The 22,461-nt window shown below is 37.1% G+C and overlaps 1 protein-coding gene across 3 annotated transcripts in view; it reads left to right on the top strand.

Annotated features, from left to right (window-relative positions):
- Positions 1 to 544: 544 nt before the first annotated feature.
- Positions 545 to 22,461, top strand: part of LOC122687327 — a 716,827-nt gene continuing 694,910 nt past the window's right edge. For 2 of the 3 annotated variants that reach the window (XR_006339104.1, XR_006339111.1), the window contains exons 1-4: positions 545 to 672; positions 5,508 to 5,882; positions 6,147 to 6,194; positions 6,929 to 7,090. The gene's annotated coding sequence lies outside the window, so the exon portion shown is untranslated. Of the gene's footprint in view, positions 673 to 5,507; positions 5,883 to 6,146; positions 6,195 to 6,906; positions 7,091 to 15,868; positions 15,990 to 22,461 lie in introns of all 3 variants that reach the window. The other variant, XM_043892694.1, reaches the window with a different exon arrangement.

Below are 22,461 nucleotides of genomic sequence, written 5' to 3'. Positions count from 1 at the left end.
AAATACATAGACTTGAGTTTGAATCTTGCTTTCCCACATTCTAGGTAAACCACAGCCAGTGGACCCACCACCCATTTCTGTAACATAGCCACATTCACTCCTTGAAATATTGTTTCTATGTGTTTTTGTACAGTGCAACAGAGTTGAGTATCTGTGACCAAGACCTTGTGACTGGCAAGCACAGTATTTACTCTCTGGCCCTTTAAGGAAAAGCTGGCTGACCTCTGTTCGAGAAGCATGATTTTGGCCAAGTTCCTTAAATTTCTAGGCCTCATTTTTCTAATTGTAAAATGTGAATAACAGCCTACCAGGTTGGATTTAGTGAGGACTAAATGAGTTACTCTGTATAAAAAGTTAGCATAGTCATAGCATGGAGAATAAGTGTATTACAAAGACTGATGAAACTAATCATATCCAGAAAATATAATATAGTCTATATTTCCTCTGCACTAAGGAGCTGGTGAAAATTCTTGTGAGAGAATAAATCTCTGGTTATGTTTGGTCAAGGATGTGCATTCTTTGTGCGTTGTTTCATTTCTGCTGAGTCTCTTTTCAGTGTCCCGTGTAATTCTAACCTCCTGCAAGCCTGTTCAGGACTGTCACCTCTTGTAGCCGACCCTTCTTTATTATTTGTGGAAAATTCTCCATGTCTACATCTGGAATTGCTCAAAGGTCAGTGTAAGTACTGAGTCTTTATTAATGGTTTGTTCCGCTCCAAAATGCTTTCCAAAATGCCTGCAGCCAGGGACTTACAGCTTGTTGGAAGAGATAGTTTTCTGTTTTCAGGGATCTCACAGTTCCTTCTATTTGTTTTCTCAGTGGAGAAGAGAAAGGTTTTATCCTTTTTGCTATGAGGCATAAAGATTTTCATGAGTTAAAACAAGTTCTTTGTTGGGCAAAAGTATTTCAGTGCCGTATGTTTAAACACTGCAGATCGGAGCACTCACTAGGAGTTTGCTGTTATGCAAGTGTATGTCTAACATTAGATGACCTGCAGAATATGTGAAGACTTGTTTTTTCAGCTTTGAGATTTACAATATTTTCTTAGCATATTGCTTTTCAGATTGCAAGTGAAATATGCAGAAATTCTAGGAAACTAAACAAATATAAAAGAGTTTTAAAAAAATTTCAGAGATTTACTCTAGTTCTTTCCCTCAGTTGTGACAATTTCTGCTGTATATATGTGTGTATATGTTCCTTCACATATATAATGTCTGTAGGAAAATATCAGTGATCTGCTTTATTCTGTACCTTCTTTTACTTGATATAGTCCTATGCATAGTTTGCCATGTCATTAATTTTTGCAACACAGGATTGTAGTCTGTGGAAATACCATAATTTATTTAAACATGCTCATATTGGACACTGGAAGAGAGAGTAAATTGTTACAACTTTTCTAGAGGGTAATTTATTAATATAATGTAAAATATTAAATTTAAATACTCTTCAACATGAAAAATTGCATTTCTTGGAATTTTCCCTAAGGGGACTAACCGGGCAAGCTCACTCAAATATGTGGACTAAAATGTTCATGTTAAAGTGTATGACAGTGAAAATAATTTTGCAATCTAAATGTCCATCAGAAGGCAGCATAAATAATTGTTCTGCATATATTCCAGTAAAATGCAGTGTGGTTAAAAGTGAATGAGCTCATGTATATTAAAATTATTTACATTGTTTTAAGTGAAATAGAGCACATTAAAAAATAGTTTGTCAGATCCTGGCTTGGTAAACACAGCCATATATATGTATATAGTGGGGATAATATACCTCACAATACCTACTATAATTATCTCTAACTTCTGGCATCATGGGTGACTGTTTGACTTTAAATTTTTCTCTGTGACATTTGACAGTGAGGAATGTTTACTTTCCTTTTGTGAAGTTTTCATTTATACAGCACCCAAAGATCTTTGTAATTATTATGTTTACAGTTCAAAAGTGCTAGGGAAATATTTTTAGCCAAGAGTTGATGGACCAATAGACAGATGGGGATATTAGGATCCCTCATAGGGGATAGACAGTCTTACGGCTAGAAGTACAAGTCTGGCTATTGCTTAATGTTATTTCTCTAGAAACTTGTTCCATCCATGAGATGAAAGAATGTGATACAGGGAGATTGAGTAGGAGACCTCAGGTTGCCATTAAGAAATACTGTAACCGATAGAGAGGTTATGACTTTTCCTGCTTCTTACCATTTCTTATCATTCAGAGAAATAATGGGGCTAGGAAAGTGGGTATAAGTACATAAGTAAATCATTATGGCTACTGAGAAGTAGTTTCATTCTGGATTCATCTACAGATAGCTTTTGGACTAATTAGAGTTTTAAAATTCAAACCAATCACCACACATCCTTAGTAAAAATTGCTAATTTTAATTCTATGGTTCCCCCATCCTCCCATCTCTTTCTGTCTCTGTCTCTATATATATGTCCATGTGCGTGTGTGTGTGTGTGTGTCTGTAATGTATGTGTGTCTCTCTATACATATTTGCATATGCATTTGACTTTCAGAAAGTTTGTGAAATTTATGTCAATATGCTCTTCCACCTTCTAGCCATGTATTGTGGTATTTTACTCATAATGTTGTAAAGAAAAATAGGATTTCATTGTTTTCCTTTGCATTTCTTTGATGACTAGTATGGTTGAATGTGGTTTACTCTTTTTGGGACCAGTTTATTTAAAAATTTTTGTTACTGTTCTTTGCCCTTTTTCCTTATTATAGCAGGGGTTGGCAAGCTGTGGGCTACAGGCCAATTTTTGTTAATAAAGTTTCACTGAGACACAACAGGCCCATTCATTTCCTTAATTTCCTTATATTTTTTTACTTGCTACAACAGGAGGGGCAAGTAGTTTTGATAGGACTGTATGACCATCAACGGCTAAAATATTTAATCTCTGGCACTCTACAGAAAGAGTTTATGATTCCTTAGTCATATTTTAGAGGGCTAATTTTTTTTAAAAGATTTTTAAAAAATTAACTTGAATGAACTATTTATAGTAAGACTATTTACTCATTTGAAATATTTCTTGCAAATAGTTTATTGCATGTCTTTTTGTTGCTTGATCAAGCCCTTATGGTTTCTGTCTTTACTCCCTCTTTCTCTCAGACCCCCTGTGCCTGGGGTGCTGGAATGATGAATATAGTGTCCTTTGACTTAGAAGGGCTAATACCATCCTGTTTATTATGAATGGTGGATGGAATAATTTATTATCTGGGTCATCATTTTCTCATCAAAATGCTTAGAGCTCTCATTCTTGACCTGGATGTTAAGGAATATCCATTTCTGAGAATCACTTAGAATACTTCTATTTGTATTCAACCTTGATGTCCTAACTATGATAAAGCTTTGAAGTTGTAAGGAAATACCTTACGTGAACTCCTTACTTATCTTAAAAAAAAAACAATACCTTATGTTCTGTAGCATTTTAAATCTTTCCTGGATGTTTTTATGTGGCTTTACTTTTACTTTTCTCTTATCTACTCATCTCTTTTCCTTTGTGTTTCCTGCCCCACTTCTTACTGTTTCCTGATAGTGTCTTAGCTTTCTTCAAACATTTGTTTTCCATGTGGTATCACTAATTCTGAGGGACTTTAAAAAAAAAAAGTAAATATAGTCAGGTGGGAGGGGGGTTCAGGATGGGGAACACGTGTAAATCCATCGCTGATTCATGTCAATGTATGGCAAAAACCACTACAATATTGTAAAGTAATTAGCCTCCAACTAATAAAAATAATTGGGAAAAAAAAGTATATATTGTCATATATTTTTCTTGTATGGCTTCTCAGGTGGTGCTAGTGGTAAAGAATCTACCTGTTGATGCAGGAGATGGCATAGATACTGGTTCAATCCCTGGGTTGCAAAGATTCCCTGGAGGAGGGCGTGGCAACCCACTTTAGTATTCTTGCCTGGAGAATCCTATGGACAGAGGAGCCTGGTGGGCAACAGTCCATAGAGTTGCAAAGAGTCAGACAAGACTGAAGCGACTTAGCACTCACACACATCTCTCTTGTATAGCATATTAGTCAATCTGTTGTTGTTGCTTAATCACTAAGTTGTGTCCAACTCTTGTAACCCCGTGGACTGTAGCCCACCAGACTACTCTGTCCATGGGATTTCTCAGGCAAGAAAACTGAAGTGGTTGTCATTTCCTTTTCCAGGGGATCTTCCCAACCCAGGGATCAGATCTGTGTTACCAGCATTGGCAGGCAGGTTTTTTACCCCTGAACCACCAGGGAAGCTCATACTAGTCAATAGGTGTTTTCAAAATTGAAGAAATAGATCAAGTTCCTACTTTCCATTTACATTTATTATATGATCCAATTATTTTATTTGACAACTATTTCTCCATCAAAGTGATCAAATAACATTACTATGACTTACGTATGTTTCCATGTTTATCTTAACATTAAAAGTTCCGGAAGCTAGAAGTGACTAATCCCCACAATATTCAGTCCTACTCTTCTTCCTAAACACATTCAGAGATTTCCCAGCCTCTCTTGCCAGGAGAGTACTGGTGTGCGTCACTTCAAGTCTGAGGCGTTTAAGTGTGATTGTAAGTTCCTCCTGACTTGGCAGCCTTGAGAGCTGCAGATTGAGATGGCCAGGGGAAAGACAGATGGACCACAGACAGCCTGGTTCCTCGAGTGACTCTATGGAGGAGAGTTTTCTTGTAACATATACACTTCCTGTGAACAAGAAATTAACCTGTGTTATGACAGATTGGATTCTGCAGTTAATGTGCTACCACAGTTTGACCTCAGCTGTTCTCACTAACACAGAAGTTAGCTTTAGAAATGAAGACTGTACTATAACAAAAAATTGATATGTACAGGACAGGCAGTGAGAAAAATGAGGCTGGAGGAGACAGAGAAGAAAATGCATGTTATGTGGCAGTAAAACATTTGGTGAAGCTCTTGCATGTCACAGCTTGAGAGGCAGATCATATGCCTACGTAACTGTTTGTTCCTAGGTAAGAGGTAGAAAAGGGAACTGCAGCACTGTATGCTAACTGCTATTTGCTGTGCTTGGAAAGTTATTTCAGAAATAAAAGATGAACCCAGGAAAGAACTGACTGGTTCAGAAGCAGAAATGAAGATATAAAGAGGGTCTAGAAATGGGGAGTCCCATAGTATTGGAAAAGTCAACTGCTTCTAGACCCGAACTCTACTCAAATAAATTTTACAGAGGCTTTAAGTAACAAATATTCGACAAAAACTTTCATTTGATTACAGTACTGATGGCTTCCCAGGTGGTGCAGCAGTAAATAATCTGCCTGCCAATGCAGGAGACACAGGAGTCTCAGGTTTGATCCCTAGGTCAGGAAGATGCCCTGGAGGAGGAAATGGCCACTCACTCCAGTATTCTTGCCTGGGAAATTCCAGGACAGAGGAGCCTCGTGGTCTGCAGTCCATGGGGTCACAGTCAGACATGACTGAGCACACATGCACCCGGGCAGAGGAAGTGTTAAAAATGTTAAATGAGGTCTTCTCACCTGTTATTACAGATCAACTTCAGAGAGCCACCATCAAATTGAGAGAAAAAGACAGGCAGTGAAGAAAACAAAGGGCTACTGGAGATTTGAGAACTAGGTATTTAAAAGCATGGGTGTGGTTACTGGCCTGTGGAGCCGACTGGAAACAAATAGAGAAGAAGCCTCTTAAGTATTTGAGAGAAGTGTACTGCCAAAGAAACCACAAACCTGGACTGAAGGGGCCTTTGACTGTAGAAGCTGAAAATGGCCTTTGTGCTCAGAAGCCTAAGTGAATAAGGAGCCTGAGGAGGCTGCTATACAGCCCTGAGACTTATTTCCAGGTGCAATCAAAGAAGGCAATGGGGAGAAAAAGAACTGCCAAAGGGTGGATGTTGAAGACACACACAGGTAGGGAATCTTCTCTGAGTGTGCTCGGCAGTACTTTGGGGTTTATGAGCTGCTGATTATGCCTAATTGTGTGTGTGTTGGTAGTGTGTGTTTGTGTGCTAATCACTCAGTCGTGTCTGACTCTTTGTGACCCCATGAACTGTAGCCTGCCAGGCTCTTCTGTCCATGGGATTTTCCAGGCAAGAATACTGGAGTGGGTTGCCATTTCTTTCTCCAGGGGATCTTCCCGACCCAGGGATTGAACCCCGGTCTCTTGCATTGCAGGCAGATTCTTTACCATCTGAGCCAGCAGGAATTGTCTTCTTTCTAAAAGTGAGTATATTATTGTAATTATTCTGGTCCTGCCATGCCTTTGTTTATTGAGAGAGAAGGAGGGAAAGAAATTGAGAGAGAGAGAGAGAGAGAGAGAGAGAGTGAGTGTGTGTATACAGGGACAGGAAATTTGGCTTCTAAATTCATAAGTCTCCAGACCAAGAGAAGCCACATCTGGGCTTGGTAAGGACTATTGAACTTTCCTTGGACATACTGGACTTTGAGATTCTGGTGTTGACTGACTGAGATTCAGCCTGTCTCCATACGAGTTACTGGATATGTATTATATGTGGCAAGAAGAAGAAACTGAATAATTAGTGAACAGAAGATGATAGAGATTACTAGACTTCACCGTAGTTGACTCTTTCCCCTTTGCTTGACAATTTCCTAATATCCCTTGAAGTTTATGTTGGGGACATAACTTGCCAATGAACTGTACACAGAGATGAAGTACTTCTCTTAAGAGCAGCTTGGGTTTCTACGCTCTGTCTTCCTTTGCTGTGGCCAATGCTGAAGCATCACAAGGCGCAGCATTACGAGACAGTAAAGTCTCTTGTTAGTCCAGGTCCTAACAACCTATGCAGAGGAGAAACCTTTGTTCATGCATATAGGCAAGAAGTGACATATATTGTTGTGCTAAGCCATTGAGATTTGGAGTTAATGATTTTTTAAGATCAAATTTATAAAAGGTTTACCAATTGAAAAAGCTCAGGTGGGTTATTATTATTTTTCAGTAAAGATTGGAGTGAACCACTTAAATAAGAAACCAAAGCTGCTCACAATAAAGACTACTTAATATAGGCTCACCTAGGAGAGTGCTGAGAAGTCCTTTTTGCAAATTCTGCTCCCCTGAAACTGACTCTCATGCCCCCAAAATTGTTCCGAAATTGTGAGAGGTAAGTAATCTGATTCTAATCACATCACATTGTTAACATTTTGACCATCTCAAAAGACTGATTAAAGTTGTACGTATTTTCTTTTTAGTAAATAATACTGGTTTTTATCTATAATTATGGACAGGAAGAAAACTGCTTAAAATTCCCAGGTGGTGCTATTGGTAAAGAACCCACCTGCCAATGCAGGAGACATAAAGAGATGTCAGTTCAACCTTGGATTGGGCACATCCCCTGGAAAAGGGAATGGCAACCCACGCCAGCAATCTTGCCTGGAAAATCCCATCGACAGAGGGCCTGGAGGGCTACAATCCATGGGGTCACAAAGAGTCAGAATCAAAGAGTCAGTGACTTAGCACAAGGCATCTTAGCATGGAAAGCTACGTAGCATCTGATTCAATTAGTCTGATCTCATTTTTAAGTTACTTTTACCTGAGGACATCAGAGTAACTTGTTAAATATTTTATAGAAATCTGAACAAACAACAGTGTTTACATTAGAGAAATAAAGCATTCACTTATTTAAAAAGTTCAAAGACCATAAATCTGCAGTTAACACCAGCATAAATTAGGCACAGTTTTAATGTGCGATGAGTCAAGAACCTCTATCCAACACACCACCAGAATATTTATTTTTCTGCTTAATTATTGGCAGAAAATAAGGTTCATAAACCTTAATGAAACATGAAACTTCATAGGAAAGGTAAATAAGAGTGCTAAAAATGGATAGTATTCATTGAAGCAGAACTTGGGAAACTGAAACAGTGTTATAGGAACAAAGAAGATTTCAACAGATAAAACTGCATCATGCTACTTAGGAAATACACATCCATCAGTTTTGTTTACATAAATGATTATTTCTAACTATATTGTATACAGTGGAGATGGCTAAATTTCCATACTTGCAAATTAAAATTTGCACATGAAATTGCCTAAACGGTAGACATCCCCCCAAGCTTTTTAGTTTAATTTGCTTATGTTGACTCTTATTTTCTTGTTTAATGTTGATGCTTTCTTTAGAGTAGTCTGTCTTTCATCTGCCTCTCAAGCAGGCTCAGATCTTGTGCTTGACCCGCCCATAAATATAAGACAGATGGAAATAAATAACCCACTAGAAAATTCACTTGACATGAGTACTGCATTTTATGTCTTAGAGGACTGGAAATGGGTCTGACTTTGAAGTCATTGAAGGGCTATATGACACTTAGAGAAAACAAATCTTTCTTTTTTTCTGTTGAGTTGAAGCTCTCTGGCCTTCAAATGCATTCACTAGTAAATTCTTTGACACTGCATATGCAAGGTTGATGTTCCATTTATAAGAAAAAAATGTTCACTACAATTGGATAATATGGTTCTCTTCTGGCCAGAGAGACTTTCTAAAGCATACTTCAAGTAGGAAAAAGAAAAGTGAGTATCATTCATTTTTAGGAGTAGGTTTGTATTGCTGTTTAGCAATTTGAATTTATTAATGGCTTTATAAATCCAATATCCATGCTAATAAAGATTTTTGTAACAGATGAAAGCAATATTTTTTATTACATGAATTACATTAATTGTAAGTCATGTGTATGCATTTCCTAGTATGGTGGAATGCTTTTTTCCTTTTCATGACATCCCACAAATTCTCAGTGTAATAATACTGCATTAAGAGTAATCCTTTGTTGAGATGATTTAAATGAATTTCTTTGCTATAGTAATAATTAAGGGTTAGTGATCCACAGTTTTTAAGCCACTGAAAACAAAAGCAAAATTATATTGGAATTTGGGACAAATATTCCACCAGTACTTTTTACCCTAAAACTTGAAATTAAAGCAACTGATATCAACAATTAGTGAATCTACTAAAGAAACACCCTGTGGAGCTGATTTTAGGTAAGTGATAAAGAGCAAAGCAGGTGGATGCCAAGTATAGTAAAATTTCAAGATACTGATATTAACCCTTTTTACATTCATCATTGCTGTTACTTGAGCATTTTTAGGCAAATAATTCATCTGCATCTTTACTTATTTAATGAGGAATATCTCTGTGTTTTTGGTTAAATGCTTGAGATAGTTTCACTTTGAGGGCTATTTTATTCATGCTTCAAAACCCAAATAGAGCCTGTTAATTGATCAAAATGAATATTAGAAGCATAAAGACAGATTAAAAACTTTTCTCTCTGTGTCTGTCTCAACACAATCTTTCTGTTTAACAGAAATAAGCAAAAGTGACTTGCTGACTTCTATTTAGAAACACTATAAAAATTCAAATAAGAGAATCAAAAGCCAGTTATGCCTTCGACTGTGAGCAGTTTCTGGAACAATTAATGGAAAAGACGATCTGGTTTAATAGATTACTTGAGAGGCTCAGAGTATATCACTTATGAATTTTTATGTATCTTACATAAATGAGAAATGCTAAAATTGAAGTAGCTGAAAGATGTTTTCTTACCTTGGAATTCTATACCTGTAACTTATTTGAATCACCTGCAGTCTGTTCTTCCTGCTTTTAGATAATGCCATGAGGTAATTGCTCTGGCTGCTAGAATATTTTTTTAAAATGTATTTTAAATTGTTTTAGAAACTGAATTTATAATAACATCTTCACATGGTCAAAACCAAGTGCAGGACTGTGATACATCCTTAAGAGATGGCAGATTTTTCATAAAAATAACTAAAGAACCAGTAAATAATAAGTGGGAAGAATATCTTAGAGATATTTTAGTTACTCAGTATTTTATTTATTTTTTTTTTATGTTGCCAGGTGTCACTGAAGGGTGCTGAGGACATTTAGGTTGAACACTGAAGAAGTCTTTCTGATTAAGACAAGGATTATAAGCAGAGTGGCCATGCTCACTGTTCTGTGATACAGATATTGGTAGAGGCAGTGGTGATGCTAGAGTAATGATATCTATCCAGTGATTGCTGTCTGCTAAAGTGTGTGTGTTGGTCACTCAGTCGTGTCTGAGTCTTTGTGACCACACGGACTGTAGCCTGCCAGGCTCCTCTGTCCGTGGGATTCTCTAGGCAAGAGTACTGGAGTGAGTTGCTATTTCCTTCTCCAGGGGGTCTTCCCAACCCAGAGATCAAACCTGGGTCTCCTGCATTGCAAGCAGATTGCTTACCATCTGAGCCACCAAGGAAGCACCATGCTAAACATGTCCCAAGAACTCACATTTAATTCATTCCTTTACAGTCCTGAACTTCATTTTATTCTCACGTTTCAGAAAAGAAAAGCAAATCTTAGAGAAGTTCACATACCCAGAATCACAAACCTAGAAGATTATGGAGCTGAGACTAGAGCAGCCAAACCATTAAAAATTACTGCCGTTCTCTAGGTCTCAGATTTTTTCCTGTGTATTAATAGAATGAAGAAAAGAAGACCCATCTCATAATGTTTGTTGTAGAAAATGAGGTAATAGGCAAAAGCACCCAGCTCATGTTTAATGTATGCTATTTATCCTCCTTGATTAAGGAGGATTAAACATTACTGCTCAAACTCTGTCAAATATAACATTGCATTTAAATTATGTTTATATCCCATTACTAAGCTATGAGCTCTGGGAGAACTTGGCTGGAACCATGTTTTATTCCTTCCATAGCTCCTTGTCTTGCACCAGCATATGTCCTAGGACTTACAAAGTATGTGTGTTGCCTCTGAAAAACTAATGTAAGGTAGGGGAATGCATCACATCCATCTATTGCAGTTTGGAAGGCACCTGGACACCATGGTTCAGATTTTAAAATGTGTTTGCTGTTTGACTCAGCTACTTTATTTCTAAAAATATATCTTAAGGAGATATTGATATTTTTGTACCAAGATATATTTTCAATTATAATCATTAAGACATTGTCTTCAATAGGGACAAGTTAGAAACATCCTAATTTCCGATTTAAATGTTGTGCAACAGGCATAAATGGATTAGTGTGTAGCCACTAGAAATGATGTAAAGATGCACTTATTAGTGGTGAGAAAGTCTCATGATATGCTTGCTGGCAGGTGTAAAAAGTTGGTTATGCAACTATATGATCTTTTTTCTGTAACAGACATACAACAGTTGTGTTTGCTAAACCTTCCGCCCCCAAACTAATTACAGTTTTGCTCTCCTAGAAATGGAATCTTAAACCATGGATCAGGGATTGCTTAATCAGTACTTTGCTTTGGCTGATAGACTCCTGCCATCCTGCAAAGCAAAGTAACTTTGCAATAACCAACTTGCTTTTTTGCCTGATATAACTTCCTCGTTCCCTCGTCTTTTTGTCTTTCATTTTGTACAGCTCCTCAGAATTCCTTCCTTAGCTGCTAGATGGGATGCTGCTGAATTCCAATCAATTTTCCCTCAAATAAAATTTTAATATGCCCTCAATCTATCTGTTGACAATACATATGCCTGCACATATACATATTGTAAAAGTGTATGAGAAACTGAGAATAGGTATGTCTGGGTAAAAGATCATAGTCTATCTTTATTTCCCCACGCTTTTCTTTATTCTTAGGAATTATTTTAAAGACAGCACATTTTTAATATTTGAGAAAATGTTGTTTTAAAAACTGAGTGGCATCATTTTCAATAGTGACTTTTGACACTAAGCCTCAGCAGCAGACATGTTTCAGATTTTTAGAATCTTGAGAAAATCACATTTGAAAAAAAAAATTGTTCACTATTATGGGATGATTAAAAATAACAATGCCTTTTAGGCTAGTGACCTCTTTTTCATTTCTTTATAAACAACTAAACATAGGAGCCTTTCAGTACTTTCTCAGTTTGCTTTTCTCCTACCCTTCATGCTTACATGACGAGGTCAGATGTATAGAACTTGGACTCGCTGAGATGAGATTTGACTCATTGAGATTTGAAGTTTAGTGACAGGGAAAGCTGCAATATATGTTTAAAAAATTCTCAGATAAAGCAACAGAACCCCAAGGCGATTCATTCTGATTTTTAAAGATATGAGTACACATTAATATGAAATGGACAGATTTATTGCTGACTGTTTCAAAGAAATATCGACAGTGGAACACTTGGTTCTAAGCAGGTTGGCTGCAAGCCTGTGTAGGAAGGAGTTGTGTAATTCAAAGTAAAAACACTTGCATGTTCCATCTGTGAGGAGAGTGGAGCCTTGACAACTATCATTTGTCATAGTGGACGCAATGAGAAATAGAAAGACAGACCCAAGAAGAGGGGCAGTAAATATGTAAAAGTATACATATGGTATAAGAATATATGGGTAAATGTGATTCCAGAAATCAAAAGTGAGATCAGAATATGGGATGTCAGGAAAACTGGCCTCCTGGGGTTCTTATAGAATAATTTTTAAACATTCAGTGTTTAATTGTATGAGTTTTAAGTGATTATAGATGTAGCACCAGTAGCAAAGTTTAGAGCAAGATGGAGATCAATTGCCCTGCCCCTTATCCTTAAAGGAATTTCTTCCCTTTATTGCTTATTATGGTCTTTGTAGTTGAGGATTCCAAAATGAAGTGGAGCAACTAGAACACAGAATAACTGTGAATATGACTTGGGAGAATTTTGCAATGGTGGTGATTATCTTCTAGATAATTCCATTTTTCTTGTCAAAAACTATAATTATCATTTTTATAAAGCATTTTTCTCACAGAGAAACTTTCTATATGAGGAATAAAAGAAACTTGGTTTTGAGTACTAGACCTGTGGGATTCAATACTGGAGACCACCCAGTCTCTTTTATTATGTACAATAAGTGAGATTTGGCCTACAGTAGGGTCTGTAATTATTCAGCTCCTCCAAAAGTAGCTCCTGACTTTGATTTTGCAAAACACATTAATATTAATTTTGTTACTTGAACATTTGCTTTTAATATAACAGAATCCACATGCTTGGTTGAGGCCAACATATGCTGTTTATTATGCAGGTTTGTCTGTTCCTGATGATGTAGTACATAAATCAGATCTAAATTAAGCCAACACCACTTCTCCCCTATGCCGTGATATTTGGGGATGCGATTGTTGGCCAAGGAATCATGAGGAAGAGTAAGACACTTTTGTATATTGTGAGATATTTTCTTTGCTGCCAATAGTAACACCATCACCAATCAGGAACTTGAAATAGTATCACTATAAGTATTCCCATATATGAAGTTCATTTGCTTAACTTTTGAAATCTTTTCAGTAGTTGCATATGAACAAGAAACATGAAATTCAAGAAATTAAGTTGGTGTAGTAAGACTAAAGTTTCACTTTTATTTGGTTGGTCTTAAAATCTGGGATACAAGAATATATTAGTAAAATACATATTTTAAAAGATTTGGAGGCCACTGTAATTGCTTATTCTTTGGTGTTCAGGGCAATAAAATGTTTCTTACAATAAAATTCAGATGGATGTTGGGGCACCTATATAAAGATGGTTGGTTAACTCCAGAACTGAAGAAATATAGGGAGACATCTTTGTTAGCAGTTTCTTAAATTCTCTTTGTAATCAAATCACATATTTTTATGTTGAGCCATTCTGGAGTGGACTTTTGGTGGCAATTTCTCGTGCTTCCATGTTCTTTATTCAATGTGGAGATATTTCTCAAGGCCGTAAATGCAAAATACTGTTCATTGAAGACCTCAGACCTGATTTCATGACTATCATTCTCTGAGCTGAAAGACACACATATTGGCACAACCCATTTGTCTGATGGACCAGCTTAGTTCAAATATTACATTCTCCAGAATGTTTTCCTCGATTATTTTGTTTGTTCACTTGTTTGCTTTCTGAGCTGAAAATTCTTTTCCAGCTTTTATGTTTAAGGTTTGGTTAAAAAGAACAGATTCATTCAAGTTATCTAAAAGTAGAAATGAGATGCTTATAAGAATTTTTACATATGACCCAGCAATCCCACTTCTGGGCATACACACTGAGGAAACCAGATCTGAAAGAGACACGTGCACCCCAATGTTCATCGCAGCACTGTTTATAATAGCCAGGACATGGAAGCAACCTAGATGCCCATCAGCAGATGAATGGATAAGGAAGCTGTGGTACATATACACCATGGAATATTACTCAGCCATTAAAAAGAATTCATTTGAACCAGTCCTAATGAGATGGATGAAGCTGGAGCCCATTATACAGAGTGAAGTAAGCCAGAAAGATAAAGAACATTACAGCATACTAACACATATATATGGAATTTAGAAAGGTGATAACGATAACCCTATATGCAAAACAGAAAAAGAGACACAGAAATACAGAACAGACTTTTGAACTTTGTGGGAGAATGTGAGGGTGGGATATTTCAAAAGAACAGCATGTATACTATCTATGGTGAAACAGGTCATCAGCCCAGGTGGGATGCATGAGACAAGTGCTCCGGCCTGGTGCACTGGGAAGACCCAGAGGAATCGGGTGGAGAGGGAGGTGGGAGGGGGGATCGGGATTGGGAATACATGTAAATCCATGGCTGATTCATATCAATGTATGACAAAACCCACTGGAAAAAAAAATAATAATTAAAAAAAAATAATAATAAAAAAAAAGAATTTTTACCTAGAAATGACATCTTCTCAGAAATATATTAGGCATCCTGATTCCTTCTCCAACTTGCCCTGAGCCTTAGTGTTACCTGGCATTTCTGTCTCTGACTAGCATGAGCTTAGTGACCTGTTTCCCTTCTTCTTTATGTCCTCTCTTTCTGCTCCTGCCTTTACTGTTGGGCTTCTGTTTTTAATTCCCAGTGTTAAGACTGATCACTTTACTTTCCATGTCAGTTCAGCTGGAGGAGTCTCAGAGAGCCCATGGAAGGCTTCACCTCAGTTGCCCTGTACCTTTCACTCATTGCTGATGCTTAGGTGGTGGTGGTTGTTCGATGGTCCAGACGTCCAGTCATGTCTGACTCTTTGGGACCCCATGGACTTCAGCATGCCATGGCCTCCCTGTCCCTCACCATCTCCCAAAGTCTGCCCCAAGTTCATGTCCATTGCATTGGTAATGCCATCCAGCCATCTAATCCTCTGACGCCCTCTTCTCCTTCTGCCCTCAATCTTTCCCAGCATCTGAGACTTTTCCAATGAGTCAGCTCCTCGTATCAGGTGACCAAAATACTAGAGTTTCAGCATCAGTCCTTCCAGCTCGTATTCAGGGTTGATTTCACTTAAGATTGACTGGTTTGACCTCCTTGCTGTCCAAGGGACTCTCAGGAGTCTTCTCCAGTACCACAGTTTGAAGGCATCAATTCTTTGGTGCTCTGCCTTCTTTATAGTCCAGCTCTCACAACTGTATGTGACCACTGGGAAGACCACAGCCTTGACTATATGGGCCTTTGTTGGCAGAGTAATGTCTCTGCTTTTCAACACATTGTCTAGGTTTGTCATTGCTTTCCTGCCAAGAAAGCAAACGTCTTCTGATTTCATGGTTGCAGTCATCATCCACAGGGATTTTAGAGCCCAAGAAGAGAAAATCTGTCACTACTTCTACTTTTTCCCCCTCAATTTGCCATGAAGTAATGGGGCCAGATGCCATGATTTTAGTTTCTTTTAATATTTAGTTTAAGCCAGCTCTTTCACTCTTTTCCTTCACCCTCATCAAGAGGCTGTTTAGTTCCTCTTTGCTTTCTGCCATTAGAGTGGTATCATCCACATATCTGAGGTTGTTGAAGTTTCTCCCACCTGTCTTGAACCAGCTTGTAATTCATCCAGCGTGGCATTTCTCATGATGTGCTCAGCATATAGATTAAACAAACAGGGTGACAGCAGATAGCCCTGTTGTACTCCTTTTTCAATTTAGAACCAATCAGTTGTTCCATACAGGGTTTTAACTGTTGCTTCTTGACTCGCATACAGGTTTCTCAGGAGACAAGTAAGATGGTCACATAAGCATCTCTAACTAGAGAAAAAAAAACTGTAAGAGAAGCAAGGTCATAAAGCACATTTGGATATTCTATGAATGCCTAATATGTGGAAGGTAAATATTTTGTTTATACATATACAAATGCATTTGCTTGTATTTGCTTTTATTTTGTGTATATACACTAAAAAATACTGCCCAGGATCTCCGTTTCTGCTAAAGATTGTCAAAAAAGCTGGAGAAAGAGCATAATGATTAGTCAAAATGGACTTCACAATGGGGCTAATATGCTTCTATCCTTTGAAACAGAAATAAAATTATTTCTGCTTGAATAACTGGCAAGAGACTTAAAATAGCAGAAGGCTTTATGTTATTAAAATAAGGAGAATTGACTCAATGAATTCCATTAAATCCTCATCATACTGACATCTCTGTATTTGGTATTACTCACCACTCTTCTCCTCTGGACACTTCCTTCTTCCTTGGGTTATAAAATGTCACTCTGTCCCATTTCTCTTCTGACCTTTCTAACTATTCCTTCTCAGACTCTTCTGTTGGAGTCTTTTTTCCCCACTCTCCAAGAATTTCTGTCATTCAGGCTGTTGTTTTTGACATGTTCTCAATTATACAACCATCCTAACCATCATCCTTCTTTCTAATGGGATGATCGATCATCTATAATCACAAAATCTATGTTTCTATCTTCAGCTTCTATACTACTAAGTTTCAACTTACTGGACACTTCTAGCTGACTCCTTACAGGCATAGGCAATTGCTTTGCCAAACTGAACTCTTTGTCTCCACCCATCATCCTGACATTACTTTTGACTTTTGTACTTTTTATGTCAGTGAACATTTCCAACTAGCCACTAAGTCAGAAAGAGTGAATTGTCCATTTCTCTCATAACTCCCAGCATGAATCTGTAATCCTTTTACAATTGCTTACTGCTGTCATAGTTTAAAATTTCCTCATACCTCAGATAACCTTTTTCCTGATTGAAGTTCATTCTTCTTTTCTTCATTATTCTACCACCCTTACTGCTTCCAGAGTGAGTTTACTAGATTTTAAATATGTTATGCTATGCTGTTGTTTAGTCGCTAAGTCATGTCTGACTCTTTGGGACCCCATGGACTTCACGGCCCACCAGACTCTTCTGTCCATTACATTTCCCAGGCAAAAATACTGGAGTGGGTTGCCATTTCCTTTTCTAGGGGCTCTTCTCAACCCACGGGTGAAACCTGAGTCTCCTGATTGGCAGGTGGATCCTTTACCACTGAATCCCTAGGGAAGCCCTATTTTTCAATGAGTATAATTCTGTAATACTTTCTTACTTGTAAGTGAAACAAATATGTCATGCTATTCCCCTACATAAAACCTTTCAATGGCTTCCTAGTGCCTGCAGGAACAAACGTGCACATATTGCATATGATGTCAAAGATTTTCAGCAATCAGACCCTCCTCTCACCTTGTGTTGTTATCCTTCTCTTTTACATATTCCTTCTTTCACCTGGGCTTGATGTAAACATACGTAAGTAAGAAGACCTGATTTGTACAGAAATGACTGGGTTAGCCAAAAAGATTGTTTCAATTTTTCCGTATAATCTTACAGAAAAATCCAGATGAAACTTTTGCCTAATCCTATAAGTAGAATACAGTGTTTCATGGTTTATTCCACTCTACGTAAGGGAGAGAGTTTCATGGAGGTTATAATTCCACTCACATGAGAGACAGTCTCTAGATCAGACTTCACATGGTCTAGATGAAATAATACTTGATAATAATAGTTATAATTAGTTAGGCACCTGCAATATTCCAGGCTCTGGGCTAGGTTCTTTTTTATATTGCCTTAACCAAAAAGTTTGTTTGGGTTTCCCATAGCATCTTTTTTTTTATGTTTTTTTTTCCCAATTATTTTTATTAGTTGGAGGCTAATTACTTTATAATACTGTAGTGGTTTTTGCCATACATTGACATGAATCAGCCATGGCTTTACATGTGTTCCCCATCCTGAACCCCCCAGCTATTTCTTTGGATCATTTCTACAAAGCACATCAATTCTTAACATTATCATCCCATTTCTAAATTCTGGAAGAATGCTACTTCTTTCCTATAGATTAATTATCACATAAATTAGAATAGAATAAAGAATGATACACATTTGATATTTAAAGTTGTGGCATTTTTCCTCCTGAAAAGATATTTAAGAATATAACAAGAATTCCAAAATTCTCTGAAGTCCATCCAGACCGTAATCCTTCCCTCACTCCCCATCCAAGCTGGGAAGGAAGAGTCAGAAAAGTTGGCAGCACTGTTTCCTCCCTGAGATTCAGGCTGGGAAATGACTGTGATGACCAGTGGTGACTTGGGGTCTCTGAATCACGGTGCACAACACAGTTTTTATGACTCCTCCTCTTGTCTTCAAACTCTCTACACTCCAAAGTTCTGGGTTCATAAAGCAAGCTCAGCTGGGCCAACAGAAGTACAGCTCATCTATTCTTATCTTGAGTCAGCATAACCTGGCTGGATGACAAGGACACATCAGTCTCTAGACATATTTGAGTTGCAAATTTAAAAGAAAGGCAAAATGTATGTGACTTTTTCTCAGAACCATTTGGTTTTTTTATGGATTGATGTTTCCAGCTAATTTGCAGATCCTGGGGAATTAAAATATAAATACTTTCTCCTCAAAAAAAAAAATAATACAGTGTTTCAATATTCCAAGGAAGATTGTAGATTAAAATTTCCATTATAGGCCAAGTTGAATTTTTGGCTTATGATAAAACACTTAAGAATGTTTTTACTAAAGATAGTCATACTATCTGACTTATCAACAGGATAACATATGTTTTTAGTTTTGAATTGATTAAATGACAATGTAAATGTATTCGTGCTGTGATCTATGAAATTCATAAGAGGTATAAACTGCTAACATGAATTGTATGATCACAGCTTAATTTACATGTAATTTATTAACTAAGAATTGAAAATTTTGTAGGTTGCTATTAAAAGTAAGAAGTACAATATATTTTAAAGACTAAATGGAATTGAATATTTTAGCACTGCTTCTGATTTCAGTGGCTATTTGGGAACCTGATATACTGACTCATAGCCTGTAAGAAAAATCTGTAAAATAATAATAATAAAAAAGGGTTTGGTGAGAAAAATAATTATGTTCTTAAATGTGCAGGGTTTTGAATTGGATATTTTGTGGTGAAGATTAGAAATTGAACTTGAACTTTTACAAATGGCTTTGTTCTATTTCTACTGTATTATCAGAGTATAGTTTTCCTCTTCTTTGAATCCTATACAACTGGTAGGATAGAGTGATGATTAAAATTTACCAAATAAATTTTAAGATTTTTTTCCTATTCATATTTTGTTCTTTACCTGATTGATAAACTTTAGATTTGGTGTTCTTCTAAACACTTTTTTTAAAAAAAGATTATGTTAGTCTTCTTCTTAAGTAAGCATTTCATAGCAAGTAAAATATTCCTCCTTGGAACATATAAAACAATCACGAAAATTGTTGCTATAAGAAAAAGTCAGTATTTCAATCTTGTTTATTTCAAGTGGTATAAAAATGAATTGGTCAAATTTTCATTTAGAAATGTTATAATTTATCAGGTTAGCTAAATAAAAACCTTTTTAAAAGTTCAGCATCTAAAGGTGTTTCATCTATTTGATAAAATATTTATAGGTCTGTCTCATAAAAATAAATTACTATAAGAGTGGATATGATTAAAACAAAAAGCTGAAATGGAAACAGTGTTCTCCTTTCTCTGCTTATTTTATTCTTTTTTAATTTTACAATATCTCCTTTGTTCATCATGGTATATATTGTAAGTATTGTTGCTCTTAGCTATTTTAATTTCCTGAGAAGATTTTTAGTTTATTTTATGTATCTTGGAATTCTAAAGAGTTTTATTATTATTCTGTCACTCTTCCTCAACTGTTTTTTATTCCTAACAAATAAAATACACTCAAGGTGATAAAATGTAATACATTGCCTCTGGAGGAAATATTTCTCTATGTGATTTCAAAATTTGGTCCAGTCCATTCCAAAAGGCTAAACAGAAAATGTAGGCAGAAAGGTTGAAGAAATGTATGTACTTCAGTAACCCACGACTATATTATGTTTTTGTATTATGTATATTAGTTTCCCATTGTTGTCTTAACCAATTACCACAAAGCAGTATGATTCTAATATTCTTAACTACATTATAGAGGAATGGAATGCAAAAGTAGGAAGTCAAGAAACACCTGGAGTAATAGGCAAATTTGGCCTTGGAGTACAGAATAAAGCAGGACAAAGGTTAATAGAGTTTTGCAAAGAGAATGCACTGGTCATAGCACACACCCTCTTCCAACAACACAAGAAAAGACTCTATAAATCGATATCACCAGATGTTCAACACCGAAATATCAGATTGATTGTATTTTTTGCAGGCAAAGGTGGAAAAGCTCTATAGAGTCAGCAAAAACAAGACTGGGAGCTGACTGTGGCTCAGATCATGAACTCCTTATTGCCAAATTCAGACTTGTTGAAGAAAGTAGGGAAAACCACTAGACAGCTAGAGTATGAACTAAATCAAATCCCTTATGATTATACAGTGGAAGTGAGAAATAGATTTAAGGGACTAGATCTGATAGACAGAGTGCCTGATGAACTATAGATGGAGGTTCGTGACATTGTACAGGAGACAGGGATCAAGACCATCCCTAAGAAAAAGAAATGCAATAAAGCAAAATGGCTGTCTGAGGAGGCTTTACAAATAGCTGAGAAAAGAAGAGAAGCAAAAGGCAAAGGAGAAAAGGAAAGATATACCCATTTGAATGTAGAATTCCAAAGAATAGCAAGGAGAGATAAGAAGGCCTTCCTCAGTGATCACGGCAAAGAAACAGAGGAAAATCATAGAGTGGGAAAAGACTAGAGACTTCTTCAAGAAAATTAGATATATCAAGGGAACTTTTCATGCAGAAATGGGCACAATAAAGGACAGAGTTGGTATGGATGTAACAGAAGCAGAAGATATTAAGAAGAGGTGGCAAGAATACCCAGAAGAACTTTACAAAAATCTTCATGACCCAGATAATCATGATGGTGTGATCACCTAGAGTCAGACATCCTGGAAAGTGAAGTCAAGTGGGCCTTAGGAAGCATCACTACAAACAAAGCTAGTGGAGGTGATGAAACTTCAGTTGAGCTATTTCAAATCCTGAAAAATGATGCTGTGAAAGCACTGCAGTCAATATGCGAGTGAATTTGGAAAACACAGCAGTGGCCACAGGACTGGGAAAAGTCAGTTTTCATTCCAATGTCACAGAAAGGCAATGCCAAAGAATGCTTAAACTACCGCACAATTGCACTCATTTCACACGCTAGTAAAATAATGCTCAAAATACTCCAAGTCAGGCTTCAACAGTCCATGAACCATGAACTTCCAGATGTTCAAGCTGGATTTAGAAAAGGCAGAGGAACCAAAGATCAAATTTCCAACATCTGTTGGATCATTGAAAAAGCAAGAGAGTTCCAGAAAAACATCTACTTCTACTTTATTGACTGTGCCAAAGCCTTTGACTGTGTTGATCACCACAAACTGGAAAATTCTTCAAGAGATTGGAATACCAGACTACCTGACCTGCCTCTTGAGAAATCAGTATGCAGGTCAGGTAGCAACAGTTAGAACTGGACATGGAACAACAGACTGGTTCCAAATTGGGAAAGGAATACATTAAGGCTGTATATTGTCACCCTGCTTATTTAACTTATGTGCAGAGTACATCATGTGAAACACTGACTGGAAAGAGCACAAGCTGGAATCAATATTGCTGGGAGAAATATCAGTAACCTCATATATGCAGATGACACCACCCTTATGGCAGAAAGTGAAGAAGAACTAAAGAGCCTCTTGATGAAAGTGGAAGAGGACAGTGCAAAAGTTGGCTTAAAGCTCAACATTCAGAAAACTGAGATCATGGCGTCTGGTCCCATCACTTCATGGCAAATAGATGGGGAAACAGTGTCAGACTTTATTTTTTTGGGCTCCAAATCACTGCAGATGGTGACTGCAGCCACAAATTAAAAGATGCTTGCTTCTTGAAAGAAAAGTTATGACCAACCTAGAGGGCATATTAAAAAGCAGAGACATTACTTTGCCAGCAAAGGTCCATCTTAGTCAAGGCTGTGGTTTTTCCAGTGGTCATGTATGGATGTGAGAGTTGGACTATAAAGAAAGCTGAGTGCTGAAGAATTCAAGCTTTTGTGGTGTTGGAGAAGTCTCTTGAGAGTCCCTTGGACTGCAAGGAAATCAAACCAGTCAACCCTAAAGGCAATCAGTCCTGAATATTCATTGGAAAGACTGATGTTGAAGCTGATACTCCAATACTTTGGCTACCTAATCGGAAGAACTGACTCATTGGAAAAGACCCTGATGCTGGGAAAGATTGAAGGCGGGAGGAGAAGGGGACGACAGAGGATGAGGTGTTTGGATGGCATCACCAACTCAATGGACATGTGTTTGAGTAAACTCCGCGAGTTGGTGATGGACAAGGAGGCCTGGTGTACTGCAATGCATGGATTCAGAAAGA

Source organism: Cervus elaphus, chromosome 31 (genome assembly GCF_910594005.1).
Source record: "Cervus elaphus chromosome 31, mCerEla1.1, whole genome shotgun sequence".
NCBI lineage: Eukaryota > Metazoa > Chordata > Mammalia > Artiodactyla > Cervidae > Cervus > Cervus elaphus.
Note: the sequence above shows the minus strand (reverse complement) of the source record. Positions and strands in the feature narration are given on the sequence as shown.